The sequence below is a fragment of the Schistocerca nitens genome, chromosome 1 (assembly GCF_023898315.1).
Source record: "Schistocerca nitens isolate TAMUIC-IGC-003100 chromosome 1, iqSchNite1.1, whole genome shotgun sequence".
Classification (NCBI taxonomy): Eukaryota; Metazoa; Arthropoda; class Insecta; order Orthoptera; family Acrididae; genus Schistocerca; species Schistocerca nitens.
Genome location: NC_064614.1, coordinates 1,259,416,728 through 1,259,436,653, shown reverse-complemented (window position 1 = coordinate 1,259,436,653; position 19,926 = coordinate 1,259,416,728).

The following is a 19,926-nucleotide window of genomic DNA, read 5'->3' as shown; positions in this document are numbered from 1 at the left end:
ACAAAGTACTCGTATTAAAAAGGGAGTAAGACGTTATACACGGTGTTGGGGACATAGTAACAGATACTATGCTGGGTGTTAGGGATGTTGTTGTTGTTGTTGTTGTGGTCGGTCTTCAGAGACTAGTTTGATGCAGCTCTTCGTGCTACTCTATCCTGTGCAAGCTTCTTCATCTCCCAGTACCTACTGCAACCTACATCCTTCTGAATCTGTTTAGTGTATTCATCTCTTGGTCTCCCTCTACGAATTTTTACCCTCCACACTGCCATCCAATACTACATTGGTGATCTCTTGATGCCTCAGAACATGTCCTACCAACCGATCCCTTCTATTAGTCAAATTTTGACACAAATTCCTCTTCTCCCCAATTCTATTTAGTACCTCTTCATTAGTTACGTGATATATCCACCTAATCTTCAGCATTCTTCTGTAGCTGCACTTTACGAAATCTTTTATTCTCTTCTTGTCTAAATTATTTGTCGTCGATGTTTCACTTCCCTACATGGCTAAACTCTATATAAATACTTTCATAAAAGACTTCCTGACACTTAAATCAATGCTCGATGTTAACAAAATTTCTCTTTATCAGAAAGGTTTTCCTAGCCATTGCCAGTCTACATTTTATATCCTCTCTACTTCGGCCATCATAACTTATTTTGCTCCCCAAATAGCAAAACTCATTTACTACTTTAAGTTAATTCCCTACATATTACCTCATTTAATTACACAACATTCCATTATTCTTGTTTTGCTTTTGTTGATGTTCATCTTATATCCTCCCTCCAAGACACTGCCCATTCCGCTCAACCCTTCCAGGTTCTTTGCTGTCTCTGACGAAATTACAATGTCAATTTCTTCTCCATGGATTTTAATTCCTACCCTGAATATTTCTTTTGTTTCCTTTACTGCTTGTTCAATATGCAGATTGAACAACATCGGGGATAGGCTACAACCCTGTCTCACTCCCTTCCCAACCACTGCTAACCTTTCATGCCCCTTGACTCTTACAACCGCCTTCTTGTTTCTATACAAATTGTAAATAGCCTTTCGCTGCCTGTATTTGACCCCTGCCACCTTCAGAATATGAAAGAGAGTATTCCAATAAACAGTGTCAAAAGCTAAGCTTACAAATGCCAGAAACATAGGTTTGCCTTTCCTTAATCTATCTTTTAAGATACGTCATAGGGTCAGTATTGCTTCACGTGTTCCAACATTTCCATGGAATCAAAACTGACCTTTCCTGAGGTCAACTTCTCTCAGTTTTTCCATTCGTCTGTAAAGAATTCATGTTAGCATTTTGCAGCTGTGACTTATTAAACTGATAGTTCGGTAATTTCACATCTGTCAACACCTGTTTTCTTTGGGGGTGGAATTATTATATTCTTCTTTAATTCTGAGGGTATTTCGCCTGTCTTATACATCTTCCTCACTGGATGACAGAGTTTTGTCAGGACTGGCTCTCCCAAGGCTGTCAGTAGTTCTAATGGAATGTTGTCTACTCCCAGGGCCTTGTCTTGACTTAGGTCTTTCAGTGCTCTGTCAATCTCCTCACGCAGTATCATGTCTGTCATTTCATCTACACCTACATCCTCTTCCATTTCCATAATATTATCCTCAAGTACATCGCCCTTGTATAGACCCTCTATACACTCCTTCCACCTTACTGCTTTCCCTTCTTTGCTTAGTACTGGGTTTCCATCTGAGCTCTTGATACTCTAACAAGTGGTTCTCTTTTCTCCAAAGGTCTCTTTAAATTTCATGTAGTCAGTATTTATCGTACCACTACTGATATATGTCTCTACATCCTTACATGTATGCTCTAACCATCTCTGCCTACCATTTTGCACTTACTCTTATCTCATTTTTGAGAAATTTGTATTCCTCTTTGTCTGTTTCATTTACTGCATTTTAATAGTTTCTCCTTTCATCAACTAAATTCAATATCTCTTCATTTACCCAGTGATTTTTGCTAGCCCTCGTCATTTTACCTACTTGATCCTCTCCTATTTCATCTCTCAAAGCTACCCACTCATCTTCTACTTTATTTCTTTCTCGCATTCCTGTCAATCGTTCCCTAATATTCTCTCTGAAACTCTCTACAACCTCTGGTTCTGCCAGTTTATCCAGATCCCATCTCCTTAAATTCCCACCTTTTTGCAGTTTCTTGGGTTTAATTTTACAGTTCATAACCAATAGACTATGTGGTCAGAGTCCACATCTGTTCCTGGAAATGTCTTACAATTTAAAACCTGGTTCCTAAATCTCTGTCTTCCATTATATAATCTATATGAATCCTTCCATTGTCTTCATGCCTCTTCCACGTATACAGCATTCTTTCATGATTCTTAAGCCAGTGTTAGCTATGATTAAGTTATGCTCTGTGCAAAAATTCTACCAGGCAGCTTCCACTTTCATTCCTTTCCGTCATTCCATTTTCTCCTACTACGTTTTCTTCTCTTCCTTTTCCTACTATCGAATTCCAATACCGCACGACTATTAAATTTCGTCTACCTTCACCTATGGTAATTGTTGAGGATATTTCTACAAGTATTGTGCTCACTGGTAACACAATATATATGTGTTAGCTGTTTTTTCTCAGTGTCTAACAGACTTCCCACAAACACATAACTTACTGTACTGCCCGATGACTGCTGCACAGTTGTAACGTCATTGGGAAGTGCATTTCATCTTTCGGTATCCATTTTCCATTTGCCATCATGTATCCACACTTCAATAGCTGATATGCTGACAAGGGGAAATAAACTTCAATAACTTGTTTGTGCAATGCGGACCAAACAATCTCAAGATGTAACACACATAATATCTACAATTGTTCGTTTGAAAACGCAGTCAATTCAGCCGTAATGTTCCTCAGTACACTGTCCAGAGTCATCATTAGAAATATCTGCACTTCATCTCTGAACAGGCTGTAGTTCTGGAAATGTTCGAGATGTTAGTCTCATTGATCAGCAACTAGATCGATTTTTACATTCTCCGTGGACATACATATATATCAGGTGTGGAACTATTTGTGCCTTTCATCAAGACACCACAGTGAAGCTTTATGGGGGTCATCTGAATGGCAATATGGTTGGTGACTACTGTTAGCCTTTTCACTGAATCGTAAAACAGGCCATTTATCGGAAGCAAAGCAATACTGGATGTTTGAAGGAGAAGATAAAAAGAAAGTTTAAACTAATTGCCACCTGATTCTGGCACGATAAAGAGATGGTTTCATGCCTATGCGGCTACAAATGTTTCGTTCCTGGAAAACAAATCCATTCCAGTTATATGTGTTTTGGTAATTTTGTACTTCATAACGAAGTCATATCGTGGTATAACTGTACGTGCTACATAATAATTAAGGTACAGATATGGACTTAAAGTATGAAACTCATTTTCTCGTTGGCCAGTACGACCGACTATTCATACATTCAAATTTTATCAACTTCTAGGGTACGGTACTCGTTATATAAATTTAACAAGAATACAGGATATGACCTATAGCAACTATGGTATTCCGAAAACCTATAGCCAGGCATATTAGTTTTTCTTTATGAATGTGGAAAGGGTATCTTCATAACTTCGACGAAAGGCGAGTAATTATTTTGAGATATTAGACAAGTGGAATGGTGGTGTATCATCTGACACAGTTGTATTTCCCTTCGTATTTCAGTCTACGAAGCATGGAAAATTGTTGCTGGATTTCAACATTTAATCTAAGTAGCATTATCTGTGTTGCTTTGAAAAAAATTGTGGGTGTATGGAGTTGATTTGCTTGGTTCTCTACCCAGAGAACGACTAAGGAAGAAAATGATCAAATACCTATGATTTTTACCACGGAAATTTGACATTTGCTTTCCACTTTAAGAGGAGGGATTACCGAGCTCACAAACGTGTTCTGAAGAAATTACTCGATTTTCTGTTCTCCCTATTCATATGACATTTGCTTCTGTTAGGAAGAGCAGCCCTAATTATTACATTGGCGTGGTCCATTGTGACACTTCAGTGTTTATCACACTATTCGTTTTCACACTTGTGACGGAAATAAATTTACAGCACTTACAGAACGGATTAAGTAATAAACGGAAAATGTAGGGATATAGTGCCTCTACAACACCCACTGGTGTGTTTGCTCAACGTTTAAGCGCTCTTTAAACTAGCTTTTAAAACTTTTATGATTTCTCATGAGAATGGGACAGCGAGACACTTGCATTAAGAAAACAAAAATGATAAAATTTTATCACGACTGTTATAGTAAAAATGTTTATGTACATATGAGGGTGGACAATATATACGGACGTGTAACATATTTCCTCCATCTTACACCTTAAGGCAGGAAACCCAGCTTACATAATTCACACCAGTAGCTACTAATGTAAGTCGGATTGCCTGTCTTTAGGTTCATGAAGTAGTAACGAACGCTGTGATTGGCTACAGCACTCCCGCCACGTCTCCAAGCCAATGAGCACTCACAAACATATTGAAACACTTATGAAATACTCAATTTTCATTTAAATAACTTGAAATTAAATAAATATTCGAACAAGTGGACCATAAACACACTCTAACACAAATTATTAAAGACATAAACAAAACAAAGAAACATATATCAAAGGAATAGAAACAAAAGTAGGCCAGTAGTCTAATGTCTTTGTACTTTCAGAGACACAGTAAATATCTGACCAATTTCTTCATGAATGGTACGTATCAGACATAAACAAAGACATAGATGAATAAATATATTTATAAGCATGCTGCTACCGTTTTTAGGTGTAACTGTGGAGGACATATGGCCTGACGCGATCAATCGTAAGCGGCCATTTTGACCTCCAATAAGTCATGTACTATTCAAGTTATATGCCTATAATTTCTTACCAATTTAGGTTTACACTAATAGCTTTCTGCAGACACATCGATTGTTAAAATCGGATGAACCGTTTCGATTTTGGAAACTCGTCCTGGGTGTTACTTGTATAGTTTACAGTCACATACTAAACTTTAAACTAATCAAGATATTGAAAATCTTATTACATCTTCAGAATCATCGTGGAAAGGTAATGTACATGTTTCTTTTTAATGTATCATGATTCCTCTGGGTATTATTAATTTCTATATAAACTGTGATGTGTCTGCCATTATGGTTTCACAATGTCCGCCATCTTTGGCATTCCAGGGCGGCTGGTCCCGGCGGACGTTCGAGTCCTCCCTCGGTCATGGGTCTGTGTGTTTGTCCTCAGGATAATTTAGGTTAAGTAGTGTGTAAGCTTAGGAACTGATGACCTTAGCAGTTAGTCCCATAAGATTTCACACACATTTGAGCATTTGGCATTCCCGGCATACAAATCTCCTGCACTGACACAAAGCACAGTCTTCAACACAGCGTCAACATGGAATTCCCAGCCACACGGTCAGCCTGGACCTCGCGCTCGGGCTACAAGTCCTGCTCCGGCTAAAGTTCTGCACCACACGGATGCTGACGAGCCCCTGCTTGCAAAGTGGCCAGTGCGGCCGCGCCAACTCCGAACTTAGAATACTTTCAGGGTGTCACAACTCGCCCCTTAGCTCATAGTATCCTGGTAATTTCTTTTTCCAACCAGTGTAAATAAAATGTGATTTTATAGACAGTTAAGATGCTCACAGAGGTTTCTTTACATAGTTAGATGAATGCTGTATCAATTTGGTTTACACATAGTTACGCCGAACTTCACAGACAAACATTTTCGGCCCTTCATTTTTGAAACTGGTCAGTTTCTTCAACAGAAGCTCTAATTTGACTGTGAATTCACGGGGACTGCACAGTTCAGCGACAATAAAAATAATTCTATAGACAATTAATATTCTGAATTAGCCTGCAAGCTGTATATAAATTACTTACTTAGTTGAGCACTGTACACCAGTGATTCTGAGACACTTTCTACTGCACCGCCTTTATCTGTGAGGAGTTCTCTTCAAGACTACACCGCACGGCAAGAAAAATTACTCTGTTTCTGGATATGTCTTGTTAAGTTGTTAACCTTTTCGCTTTTACATCGATACAAAGACAGTAATAGAGGAGGGATCTATGAGGTGGGAAATAGCTTGTTACATATTTGCACCGAGCAGCCATTTTTATTTTTTGGGAAGTTCCTCTACAGATCGAATGTTACCTGTGTTAAAACTCTCTTGTCTGTGATGTAATAGGAAATGCTTCATAAACAAAACGTGCTGATTTACAGATTGTAGGCTGGGTTGTGGTTATGTTATCCTTGGCAAACAAAATAGAAGAAAAGGGTTTCCTAGCAACATTCATTCTACAACGATAGACTAGGCAGGAAAGACCAAATGATTGTTACTTTTTTGGCCTTGAAACGTAACATGTGAAAAAAAAGCAGCCATTATTTTTCGATCATAAATGAGTCCTATCGTCAGAGTATGTCAAATTGATTGCATATTTTCATAGTTCCAGGAGGCTTTCGACACCGTTGCTCACAAGCGACTTCTATTAGAGTTGCAAACCTATGCATTATCGTCTCAGTTGTGTGGATGGATTCGTCACTTTCTGTCAGAAAGATCACAGTTCGTAATAAGTGAGAGTGTCATCGAGTAAAACAGAAGTAATATTCTGCGTTGCCGAAGAAAGTGTAATAACTCTCTGTTGTTCCTGATATATACAAACGAAATACGAGTCAGTGTGAGCAGTCCTCTTAGATTGTTCGCAGATGATGCTGTCATTTACCGTTTTTTTAAAGCTACCAGAGCATCTAACTGAACTGAAAAATGATATCTGTATGGTGCAAAACCCGACATTTGACTGTAAATCAGTAAAAGTATAAGGTCATACACATGAGTACTGAAAGGAATCAACAAAATTCCTGTTACAAGATAAATCAGACAAATCTACAGGCTGTAAAATCAAGTAAATACATATGGACTACTGTTACGAATAACGTAAACTGAAACGATTACACAGATAATGTTGTGGCGAAAGCAAACTAGTCACTGCGATTTATCGGCAGAAAGAAAATGTAATAGGTCTGCTAAAGAGACTGTTTACACTACGCTTGTCCGCCCTCTTCTGAAGTACTGCTGTGCAGTGTGGGATCCGCATCAGATGTTACTGACGGAGGGTATGGAAAAAGTTGCAAGATCGGCAACTCGTTCTGTGGCTAAATAAGGGAGGGAGTGTCATGGTGAGGATACACGACTTGCGATGGCTGTCATTAAAACATAGACGTATTTCGATGCAGCAGGACCTCCTTATAAAATTTCAGCCACAAACTTTCTCCTCAGAGTGATAAAATATTCTTTTGGCACCCACCTGAATACAGAGACATAAACATTACAATAAAATAAGAGAAATCAGAGAATACATAGAAAGATTTACGTGTTTGTTTTTTCCAAGTGAGAGAGGAACGGTAAAGAAGTAGTTTTAAGATGGTTCCATGACTCCTCTGTAAGGCATTTCAATTTGAATTGCAAAATAAACACGTAGACTTAGCTGAGATGTATCAATGTTACTAAATAGTCCTTCAGTAGCTAAATTACTTTTGTAGACGGAATTTCAAGTACTGCAGAATCTGAAAACTTCTACAGTTGCTATTGTTACACTGTTGGTAATGAAACACGTTTAATTTTGTTGCAAGTAGAGAAGCAATTCTGACATATAAAAATGGTGTATGGTGTGCAACGAAGTGTGTGTATTATACGATTGCTCGAATAAGCAGTTACTTTGTTGATAACTACAGTTCTAAGTTTCCTTAAATTTACGTCTATGGTCACAAACTTTTTGTTAACAGATTCCCGGTTCCGGTCTTTAATGACCATCATCAGATCTGTTTCATAAAATCAATGTCCTAATGTACAGCAGCCATAGTGCAGTAGATTAGGACTTTGTTTTTATGAAGCAGATCTGATGATGGTCATTAAAGACCGGAACAGGTAATCTGTTAACAAAACGTTTGTGACCATAGACGTAAATTAAAGGAAACTTATTACATATACGGGTCACTGTGTTTTTCCGCGACGATGTCGCAGCTTGTGGAACTACAGTTCTTTAGGTTTCGTATGTGGTACGAGAATTTAACTCTGTGGTTCCTCTAATTAGCACATTACACTTAAGGTATTCCACTGCAGCCTGAATCGACTTTACGTGTCGTGGGACAGTCAAAATTTAGACCCACATGGTGTGGGGTAACGCTGCAGATGGCTTAAGGAAATTGCATTTTTCTTTGTTCTTGTAGTGGGTATTTTTAGCCTGTTGAGAGCGCTTTGCTGCTGCGTTTCGACGGAAAACCTCAGGCGGCTGAGAAATTTGCATGCAAAGCTGGGTAGCCGGCGGCCAACGCAAGAATTAGCAGCGGTGGACGCAGGCGCTGGAAGTGGCGGATGAGAAAAGTCACCAAAGCAGTCCAACGCTGTGAGGTGGGACACGCTCTAGTGTGGGTACACGTTCACGCCTGACTCAACTGACGCAATGTTTCAAGTCTACCAAGCCATTAAGAACGCAATGTACTTTTTTCGAAAACTGTCTCCGTGAGACAAAGAGCGCCATGTACAGTTAGTTGTCACGGAGCAGAGAATAATCTACACATCAATATAAAGACTTAACTTCGTTTTCACAACTGTCAAAGAGTTCTAGACTCATTTACTTAAAACTTTTCACGATGCTCTAATGCGAGGCGCGTTCCATAAGTACGAGGAGGGGTTTGAAAAGTTCGTGCAAAAATAAAAACTACTTATGTGTTTGGGGTAAACCTTTTTTTATTTTTCGACATAGTCTCCTTTTAGATCTATACACTTCGTCCAACGCCGTTCTAATTTGTTGATCCCTTCCGAATAATATTAATTGTCGAAGTCTGTAAAAATTGCGGCATTCACCTATTCGTTTGAATAAAGTCCTTGCCCCACTAGCCATTTCTTCAAATTGCGGAACAAATAGCAGCCCGAGGGAGTCAAGTCTGGAGAATAGGTGGGATGTGAAACGAGTTGGAATCCTATTTCCATTAAATTTGTGACCACAATCACTGGTGTGTGTGCTGGTGCATTGACGTGTTGGAAAAGGACTTCTTTGCTGTCCAATCGCCGGCCTTTTTCTTGCAGCTCGGTTTTCAAACGGTCCAATAACGACAAATAATATGCACTTGTAATAGTTTTACCCTTTTCCATATAGTCGATGAGGATTATCCCTTGCAAATCCCAAAAGACAGTCGCCATAATCTTTCTGGCCGAAGGAATGGTCTTCGCCTTTTTTGGTGCAGATTCTCCCTTGGTAACCCATTGCTTAGATTGCTGTTTGGTGTCAGGAGTATAGTTTTGTATTCATGTTTCATCCACAGTGACGAAACGAAGCTTAAAGTCCTGCGGTTTATTCGTGGACAGTTGCAAACCATCCTTGCAACACTTCACACGATTCCGTTTTCGGTCAAGCGTGAGCAATCGCGGAATCCATCTTGCGGATAGCTTTCTCATGTCCAAATGTTTATGCAAAATATTATGTACCCATTCATTCGAGATGCCCACAGCATTAGCAATCTCGCGCACATTAACTCTTCGGTCACACATCACCAGATCATAGATTTTATCAATGATTTCTCGAGTCGTAACCTCCACAGGGCGTCCACAGAGTTCAGCACCATTTGTGCCCTTATGGCCACTCCGAAAATTGTGAAACCATTTATAAACGGTTCTAATCGAAGGTGCAAAGTCACCATAATGGTTATCAAGCTTCTCTTTAGTCTCCTGAGGCGATTTGCCTTTCATGAAGTAATGTTTAATCACCACACGAAATACATTTTCGTCCATTTTATGACAATTACTGGACATTCTTGATTCACATGAATGCCAAACACAAAGAAGTAAACCAATATGGCTGTATCTTGGTATGCGTTCTTTCCAAAGATACTACTAACTAAACATGACCTCGATACCCACCGGTGGTGCCATCCCTCGGACATTGCACGGACTTTTCAAACGACTCTCTTACTGCAACAATTTTATTCTGAAAGTAAGTTGGCTTTATTCAGTGTACCAGTGCACCACATTATTCCGGATTGTACTGGATGGCATTACGGTCGCAGGTGCGAATCCTGCCGAGGGCATGGATGTGTGTGATCTCCTTAGGTTAGTTAGATTTAAGTATCTCTACGTTGTAGGGGACTGATGACCTCAGAAGTTAAGTCCTGTAGCGCTCAGAGCCATTTCAACCAATTTGTATTGGATACAGAAACATACACTCCTGGAAATTGAAATAAGAACACCGTGAATTCATTGTCCCAGGAAGGGGAAACTTTATTGACACATTCCTGGGGTCAGATACATCACATGATCACACTGACAGAACCACAGGCACATAGACACAGGCAACAGAGCATGAACAATGTCGGCACTAGTACAGTGTATATCCACCTTTCGCAGCAATGCAGGCTGCTATTCTCCCATGGAGACGATCGTAGAGATGCTGGATGTAGTCCTGTGGAACGGCTTGCCATGCCATTTCCACCTGGCGCCTCAGTTGGACCAGCGTTCGTGCTGGACGTGCAGACCGCGTGAGACGACGCTTCATCCAGTCCCAAACATGCTCAATGGGGGACAGATCCGGAGATCTTGCTGGCCAGGGTAGTTGACTTACACCTTCTAGAGCACGTTGGCGTCTGGGATACATGCGGACGTGCATTGTCATGTTGGAACAGCAAGTTCCCTTGCCGGTCTAGGAATGGTAGAACGATGGGTTCGTTGACGGTTTGGATGTACCGTGCACTATTCAGTGTCCCCTCGACGATCACCAGTGGTGTACGGCCAGTGTAGGAGATCGCTCCCCACACCATGATGCCGGGTGTTGGCCCTGTGTGCCTCGGTCGTATGCAGTCCTGATTGTGGCGCTCACCTGCACGGCGCCAAACACGCATACGACCATCATTGGCACCAAGGCAGAAGCGACTCTCATCGCTGAAGACGACACGTCTCCATTCGTCCCTCCATTCACGCCTGTCGCGACACCACTGGAGGCTGGCTGCACGATGTTGGGGCGTGAGCGGAAGACGGCCTGACGGTGTGCGGGACCGTAGCCCAGCTTCATGGAGACGGTTGCGAATGGTCCTCGCCGATACCCCAGGAGCAACAGTGTCCCTAATTCGCTGGGAAGTGGCGGTGCGGTCCCCTACGGCACTGCGTAGGATCCTACGGTCTTGGCGTGCATCCGTGCGTCGCTGCGGTCCGGTCCCAGGTCGACGGGCACGTGCACCTTCCGCCGACCACTGGCGACAACATCGATGTACTGTGGAGACCTCACGCCCCACGTGTCGAGCAATTCGGCGGTACGTCCACCCGGCCTCCCGCATGCCCACTATACGCCCTCGCTCAAATTCCGTCAACTGCACATACGGTTCACGTCCACGCTGTCACGGCATGCTACCAGTGTTAAAGACTGCGATGGAGCTCCGTATGCCACGGCAAACTGGCTGATACTGACGGCGGTGGTGCACAAATGCTGCGCAGCTAGCGCCATTCGACGGCCAACACCGCGGTTCTTGGTGTGTCCGCTGTGCCGTGCGTGTGATCATTGCTTGTACAGCCCTCTCGCAGTGTCCGGATCAAGTATGGTGGGTCTGACACACTGGTGTCAATGTGTTCTTTTTTCCATTTCCAGGAGTGTATTTTTCAACAGAATCTCTGTTCAATGCAACGCTCTTACGCCAGCTTACTGGAGGGGCCTGGATGACCGCACCGTTCCTCTCTACTTGTCTATGTCGGAGCCAACGTCTTGCAGCATCAGTAAACTCCCCATCATCCACGTCCTGCTATTCACTGAGAGTCGAAGGCGCGAGATCCAGACTGTAGGGTGGATGTTAATGTACATTCCAATGAAGTCTTGTGAGCTCCTCTAGAGTGTACAGACTTCTATGACCACTTGCGCTGTCGTGGGGAAGGAACACGCTGAAGTCTTTTATTCAATTTACAGCTGTGTGCGGCCGGCCTGCACGCAAGAGATCAAACTAGTTTGGACGACATTTTAGTGATGTTGACAGACGCCAAGCCCATCGACTCACCCTGCTTTTGTTCACTAACAAGTCTCTGTAGAATACCTGCAATGCTCTGGTCTTCCGCCAAAAGAATCTCAGTGCCAGCTGTCTGCTTGGAACACACCTCCGTTACAGACGCCATTTTGTAGGCTACGTACCGCGTCGCCACCTATCTGAAATTCATGAACCTGTAGCGGCTAAAGCGGGAGTATTCCAAGATGTCCCCCAACAAATTCCGAATTTTTTCAACCTAAACTGCCTAGAAAAGAATGTGTGGCATCCGTTTTGAATACCATTTGTAAAAACTGAGACGGGCCTTTGCCATAGCCGGCCGGTGTGGCCAAGCGGTTCTAGGCGCTTCAGTCTGGAAGTGCTCGACCGCTACGGTCGCAGGTTCGAATCCTGCCTCGGGCATGGATGTGTGTGACGTCCTTAGGTTGGTTAGGTTTAAGTAGTTCTAAGTTCTAGGGGATTGATGACCACAGATGTGAAGTCCCATAGCGCTCAGAGCCATTTGAACCATTTGAACCATGTGCCATATCAGCGGTCTCCAACCTTTGGTTTACCTGGGCCAGACTGAATGAAGACAAGTATTTTTGGGCCTGACATAATATAATTAATAACGAGATGGGTCAATGTGAGAATAGCATAGTGTGGCGGGAGTTTCCAACTGAAAATATTCAGTTTATCACAGTGTGTTAATACTCTTCACAAATCCCAGTGCACAGTGGGGCGGCTGTGAACCAGGGTGGTGCTAGCAAATGCTACCAGTGAGGTGGGAGTCCATGAGGCTTCAGAGGAAAGCAGCTGCAAATGTAATAGTGCTGTTGCATTAAGATAACCTGCCTCGCAGTATGGCGTTGGCCTGATTGAATTATCACAGTAACAAAATCCCGTGCTCGCCTGCTATCGGGAGTGCTCGAGTACACCACTAAGGCTTACACCATTAAGCCCCTAGTTGGTATGCTACAATCCACTTTACTACAACTCAGTGAGAAGAAGACAAATGACATTCAAAGCATTTACTGAAACCTAACACTGTCTCTCATGTCACATCGTGTTTTGCTCTCCCTCACTCTTCGGGATGTCGGAATTTTATGTGACCTTTGGGCCAGACATATCATCAATTGTAATATATCGCTAAATGCTTTATTAATTAATACTGGACACACGTTCTCTTAATAGCTACAGCGCAGCTGTTTGATCGCCACAGCTAGTGAGACGTGGCCGTTTTTCGCTGAATGTGCCCACCATCATATTTCAGAGGTTGATAATCAAATTCCCTTGGCCAAGTAGTCGTTCAGTGCACTGCTCTGTAATTTAGCGCTAGATTAGCAACGCTAGTGGCTGTTTTTCGTTTCACTTCTCCAATTCGTATGTGTTTGGTAGCTGTGCCGAAGACTGCAAAGCTCCCAAGATGGATGCCCGAAATTAGAATGCCTATTAAGAAGAGTTTACCACTACAAAATCGTAGCACTTTCGGCAGTGGCGAGTTAGCAGGCAGGGAGCTTCGCATCCTCATCCACCGCCACGCTCTGCAGAAGGGGTGAGCAATACACATTACTGACTGCCGAAACATCAAATTCCTCGGATAAGCCGTTTTAGTAAGAAAGCTCTAAGCGTGTGAATGTAAGTTACGATATGTCGGTGTAACGTAGAGCTTAAACTTTCATATGAAACCTCTCTGTTAGATTCGTTACTTACTATTTAACTTCTATTTCGTGCTGACACGCTCAGTCATTTATAATTTAGTTTCGTACTTCGCGTTTGTCCCCATTCACTTGTCCACAATCACATTTAGGTGTCAATTTTTCCAGTAAGCACATAATCCTGCGTACATTACCTACCTTTCGTGCTCCCAAATTTTCTTTCTCTCTTTATCATCTGAGTGAATGAGTGACTGTGTGTGTTGAATTTGTCTTTTATATAGTAGAAGTACAGCATCTGAGCCGGTCGCTGGTGGCCGAGCGGTTCTGGCGCTACAGTCTGGAACCGCGCGACCGGTACGGTCGCAGGTTCGAATCCTGCCTCGGGCATGGATGTTTGTGATGTCCTTAGGTTAGTTAGGTTTAAGTAGCTCTGAGTTCTAGGGGAGTTATGACCTCAGCAGTTGAGTCCCATAGTGCTCAGAGCCATTTGAACCATTTTTTACAGCATCTGACTGTCAACTGTGGTAGCAACAGTGTAGCCAACGTAGCTTTCTCAGTCAGGGCGCAGAGATTTGTACCCTTCCGGTAGTCATTCGACAGTAGTTAAGTTGGTGGCCCCTCTGGTCTCTTCCGGCTACCTGCCGGCAGTTCGTTGCAGCGAGAGCGTGCTCTCGCCTCTCGCGACTGGACCTTGGCTGAGTGAAGATGGTATTCTTAAGAGCGACTTAGCGTTTGTGAGTGTGGTAATGTGTAATGGTGTATAGCTATTCTGATGTACACGTTTGATTTGCCAGCCAGTTTTAAAGTTCAGTAGTCGAATCCTCACATTTTGCAGAGTGTATTCATGAGCATATTTTTCTGTATTTAGTAAGTTTTTTTGGTTCTTTTTTTATGTAACCAGAACACGTGGCGTAGTAAGTTCGTTACTCGAGCACAGGTTTAAAATTCAATTACCTGTCTTCTCTTGTAACTGGAACATATATGTGAACTTTTCTCATGTGTTATGTGTTTTATTTCTTCTACTTTTCATTTCCCTTCAATTTTATGAGTGTGTAGCTTTTTTCATACCACTTTGTGGTGATTTCACCGTGTCTAATTTCAATACCATTTTGAATAACTTTTATTGATAATTCCGCTTGATATTTTATTGTTATTTGCATCTACACAGTATACATTTGTGTTCTTGAAGTTTTCACGAGTCTTAGTAATTTTGCTTTGTTCATGAATATTCACGGCATCTGCGGGTGTTTCACGCCGGGGTACCTTAGCTTCATGTGTAAGGTGATGCGGATAAATTTCTTTCTCGGACAATATTCCTCATTTCTGTGGTGAGGTGGCACATCGTCGCGCCCACAAAAGCAGGTTAGAAACAAATGGTCGCTTCCCTCAGGAGGCGAATCCGCGATCTTAAAGTTGTTCATCCATCTTTATGCTCTCAATGCGCATTTTGGTAATCTTATGATGTTCATTCCTGTCTATTCATATACTTCCTACACTTAATTAACAGCTTACGCAGTCACTGCATATTGTTATTTTTATCGTATTTGTGTGGTTTTATATGCAATAATTGCATGTGTTCTCGGTTTCCAAATGGTGTATTGAAATGTACATTGAAAATAAACTAGCGAAGTATGTATGTTTTGTCGTGTGGTAATGTGCTGGTGCAGAGTTGTGGCAGATTTCTTGTTGCGTGCCCTTGTGCCCGTTGAAAGTCACCGTGTTTACTTGCAGGTTCGTTGGCCAATCTCCCCAGCTTCTCTACAACTCCATGTTAACGTAGTGTAGTAGAAACTTTCTATCGTAATTAGAATGACTGGTTCGGGCCTCATCTAATCACTGACCTGAGATGAGTACTCGTTTGTTTCTTCATTGAATAAAACTTTTACTCTTACTTCGGAGCTGAAACAATATTCACATCACAAGTTTCCTTCGTCTTTATCAGAGCAGTAACATAATCGGAGTCATTAACGATACATTCAACAACAGAGATAATAAAAATCAGATATATTGCAATAACAATGTTCGCATTTCTTATGCAAAGAGGAGAGTCTTACGTTCCCGTACACAGCACTGTATCGACACAGTTCTTTCCTTAATAAAATGTGATATTACAACTGGTGAAATAAAAAAATAATTTATATAAAACCTGACCACCTATCAACTCCCCCCAATCACTTTTATTTTAATCAATTTTGTTTTTAACTTAACTATGTTTTATCGTCCCTACCCACCTCTCACAAGATTATATTTTCAGTTGCGTTCCATTATACGATCGTTAATGATTCTTTCTAAGATGCCAACGGGTAACTTTCATGTTCTAATTCAATAAATCCATTTGTTATAGTGTCTATTCATTCACAGCAAAAATATCCCTTCTCCCATTAATGTATGTGAGTGATTTAGTACACTTTTGTTTTATGCTTAATTGGGCCATCCCTATTAATATTCGTTCAAATAAGACGTTTTGCCTTGCGTGACTATGTTCTTAAATTCGATCAATGTGGATGAATACCTGTGGTGATTCCTCATTCCACTGAGCCCCAGAATTTGGTTTCGTGCATCCTTGGCGTATGCCCCGACCACAACCGACACCCCACACTGGCAACAGCTGAAAACGTGACGTCACGAATACAACCGACTCCTGTCGATGTGTATCGAGCAGAATAAGGGAGAAAAGTGACACTGCTACCGAGGCAGACGTTAGCACTCGTTGTTTTAATTAAACCTTGTAATTTTACTATTCTGATTGTGGAAAACTTTATTTTATAAACTGAATTTCAAAACAACACATTGTAAAAATATATTTTTCGTTGTACGTTTTCACAAGTTTTCAAAGATGGAAACTTGTGAGTCTATTGCTGCGGGTTGTATGACTGAAGAGATGCGTTCAGGGGCCTAAGATATTAGAAATTAAAAAGAGACCCACATCCTTAATATATTTACACAAACGAAGAGATCATAGATGTAAGATATAAAACTACGAAAAATTGTGGTCTTAGTCTGTGCTATACTTCCTTGTATTCTCATTTCACTCTTTTATTTAGGACTAATAACTGTAAAAGAAATAAATTTCCTGGGGGAGTCTGCTACCAATGTGGACATTTCACGAATGAAGCTGTCTGGATCGCTAAATATATTTGTTTATTAGTAAAGTAGTTCCGGCTACTGTTCTTAGATGTCTGTCGAGGGGGGCGAGAGAGGCCCTTTGCCTCCTCCACGAATCTGGCGTACAGAATTCTCACACCGGCTCCTCACAGGCAATTACACATCATCTTCGGCGCGGCTGTGATTTCGGCTTTTTTCTGCAAAGACGGCTGATGTGATGAGGTTGAAATGACTGCTAAAATAGAACCCCAAAGTATTCTTCGTTCCTTGCTCGTGCATTCCTTTTTGAGCTACGCAGAGGCTCGATATTCTGGCGTGCGAACTGCGGTACTTTCTCCCGGCATCACTTACCATGACCGCAGTACAGTTGGCCTACATCGGTCCGCGATCCCATAAGGACATCATGTCCTCCTGCTACTGAACATCTTGATCACAATATTGGGTTACCATTTGTCTGTGGTCAGGCAAGACCCGCCACGCTTTACTGAAGCCACATTCAGTTTAACAATCGTAGAGGGACCCTGCAGAAGGCGTTGCTACACCACAATACAATTTTTCTGCGGTATCGAAGGGAGAAAAGTGTCAAGAATCTAGTTGGAAGGGGTATCCACTGCTAGAAATGGGATCTTCTCAAATGTGCTGTGATAGGGAAGGAACTCAGCAGTCCAGTTGCCATGATTGCACAACAATTTGTCAGGCTGACTTGAAAGGAAGGGGGGAGGGGGGGGGGGAGCGGGGAGGTTCATCTTAATTCAGGCATAGACAGTGAAAGCCGATTGCACTGTGTAATTTGTGTCGTTCTGATAGATTTACGATATTTACATTAGCCAAACAGCTGAAAAAATATAATTTTCAAAACACATTTTATTAAATTTTAATTTTGACAGTGAACTTACAAAATTCACTATTTAGATTGGGTGATCTGGCAGTTTTATAGGTAGCATGACCTGAATAAGCTTCTTTAAAGTTTATATCTTGTTTCTATACTTCGAGAAATATTAATCACTGGCATTTTTCCAGGTTTGTTTTGGGAATAAATATCAGGTATTTCTCGAATGTTGTGATTTGAAACCGCGCGACCGCTACGGTCGCAGGTTCGAATCCTGCCTCGGGCATGGATGTGTGTGTTGTCCTTAGGTTAGTTAGGTTTAAGTAGTTCTAAGTTATAGGGGACTGATGACCTCAGATGTTGAGTCCCATAGTGCTCAGAGCCATTTGAACCATTTATTTGTGATTTGAAAAATGTCAAATTTAGAATTTGGCACCCTCTTGCATAAATCACTGTGGACGCTCTTGCTACAGTCATCATCAGATCTACGTTCAGTGTGTCAAATTATTGACTTCCATCCGACGAAACAACTGTCGTCTTTCACCTTCCTGTTTAGCAGAAATAACGGGTACCTACTCCCAAATCTGTAAGCTTCAGTCCATTAAATTTCGGGCATGCTGCCGCGCAAATAAAATTTCCTCCACTGATATTTCGGCCGCGTATCGTCCGGCCATCATCAGAGTGAGTCACAAGAGTGACGACATTATCCCAAGCGCAGCCTTATATGCTCGACTGCAGCGGTACGGCGAATGCGGGTCACAGATGTTGGTCGGCGGCAAAGAAATACGCTTACACATGCGGCGCCGGTGGCGAGGGCGTACAGACATTCGATTCGCTTGTCGATGTGGAATCGGCAGCGGTGACACCATGACGACTTCTCTGCAATTTAATTACCCCAAGAGCCCGATTCCATGCTTTGTCCAAGTTAAAACCATTATCTCAATTTATTAAATTATTAACTAATCTAATCTCGATAGCTTCCTTGAAGACAGATTCCAAAAAGGAAGACGTGGATGTTAAAATCATCACATCACTGTAATTCATGGAATATCGTGTATCAATACAGTGTTCGGCAACAGGTGACTTGTCTGGCTATAATAAGCGTCAGTATCTTCGATGTTTCACACATCTCTCATGAACTGTAAGTTTCAGTTTACTTTCTACAGTTGCTGGCTATTATCAGCTGTTTCTTTTCTCCTGTATTCTCCTGAAGAGATTTCCAATTTGATATCGAGGTCGCCGGTTAGTCTAGTGTGGATGTCTCTACGCCTCAGTTCTTTGTACAACAATATCAGGAGGCAACTGGCGTAACAGTGGAGGTGGAACGAAATGTTAGTCGCTAACACGCTTTCGCCTGGAAGAAGAACTGCTTGGAACATCCACAAGGACAGAGGATACTCTCCGGACTGAAGACACGACCATCAGCGTGTTCCGACCTATTACCGACAAATCGATGCCGTGTATAATAAAAAAGCGCACAGAAACACGTGCTCCGAACGAATTATCAAACACCACTTGCACCTGATCGTTGAAGGAATTGGAGGCAATGATTGCTATGGGGTGGGCTCGAGATGCTCATAGTGCTAAAGATCTTTCCACGGACCACTTTAGTCACGTTGTTGGAGGCAAATTTTATCAGGGATAAAATGACAAATGACAGTTCCAGTGAACTTGACAGATTTCTTCATTTCAACGAGATTTCATTCCTCACTGAATACATCCATAGTGACAAGTTTGCTATTATTTCTGAAACGTGGAACAACTTCGTACAAGCCTCATCGGACCCGACTGTGATTATTTCTCGTGGGGTTTATAAAAGACTTTATTTATGTGCCTCCGTTACCAACAACAGTGAGTGAACTGAGACACCGCATAGCAGCAGGTATGGAAGCTGTAACTCAAGAAATGCTCGCTACAGTGTGCCTCCGCTGTTACCACCTTGCTTAAAATACATGGTGCATCAGAAAGAATCATCTCATTTGGCAATTCTATATTTCTGAAACTAATAAACATATACAACAGATTTTGTATTTTGATGAACGGGGAACTCATAACTTTTTATAAGTATTCAATATGACCCCCCCTTCCCCTTTAGATTCACGGCATATGTCAATGCAGTATTCAGAATGTTCCCACACTGTAGCGAGCATTTCTTGAGTTACAGCTTCCATACCTGCTGCTATGCGGTGTCTCAGTTCACTCACTGTTGTTGGTAACGGAGGCACATAAATAAAGTCTTTTATAAACCCCACGAGAAATAATCACAGTCGGGTCCGATGACCTTCGAGGCTAGTAATGTAAGGCTGAATCATTTGGTCCAGTACGACCGATCCATTGGTCAGTA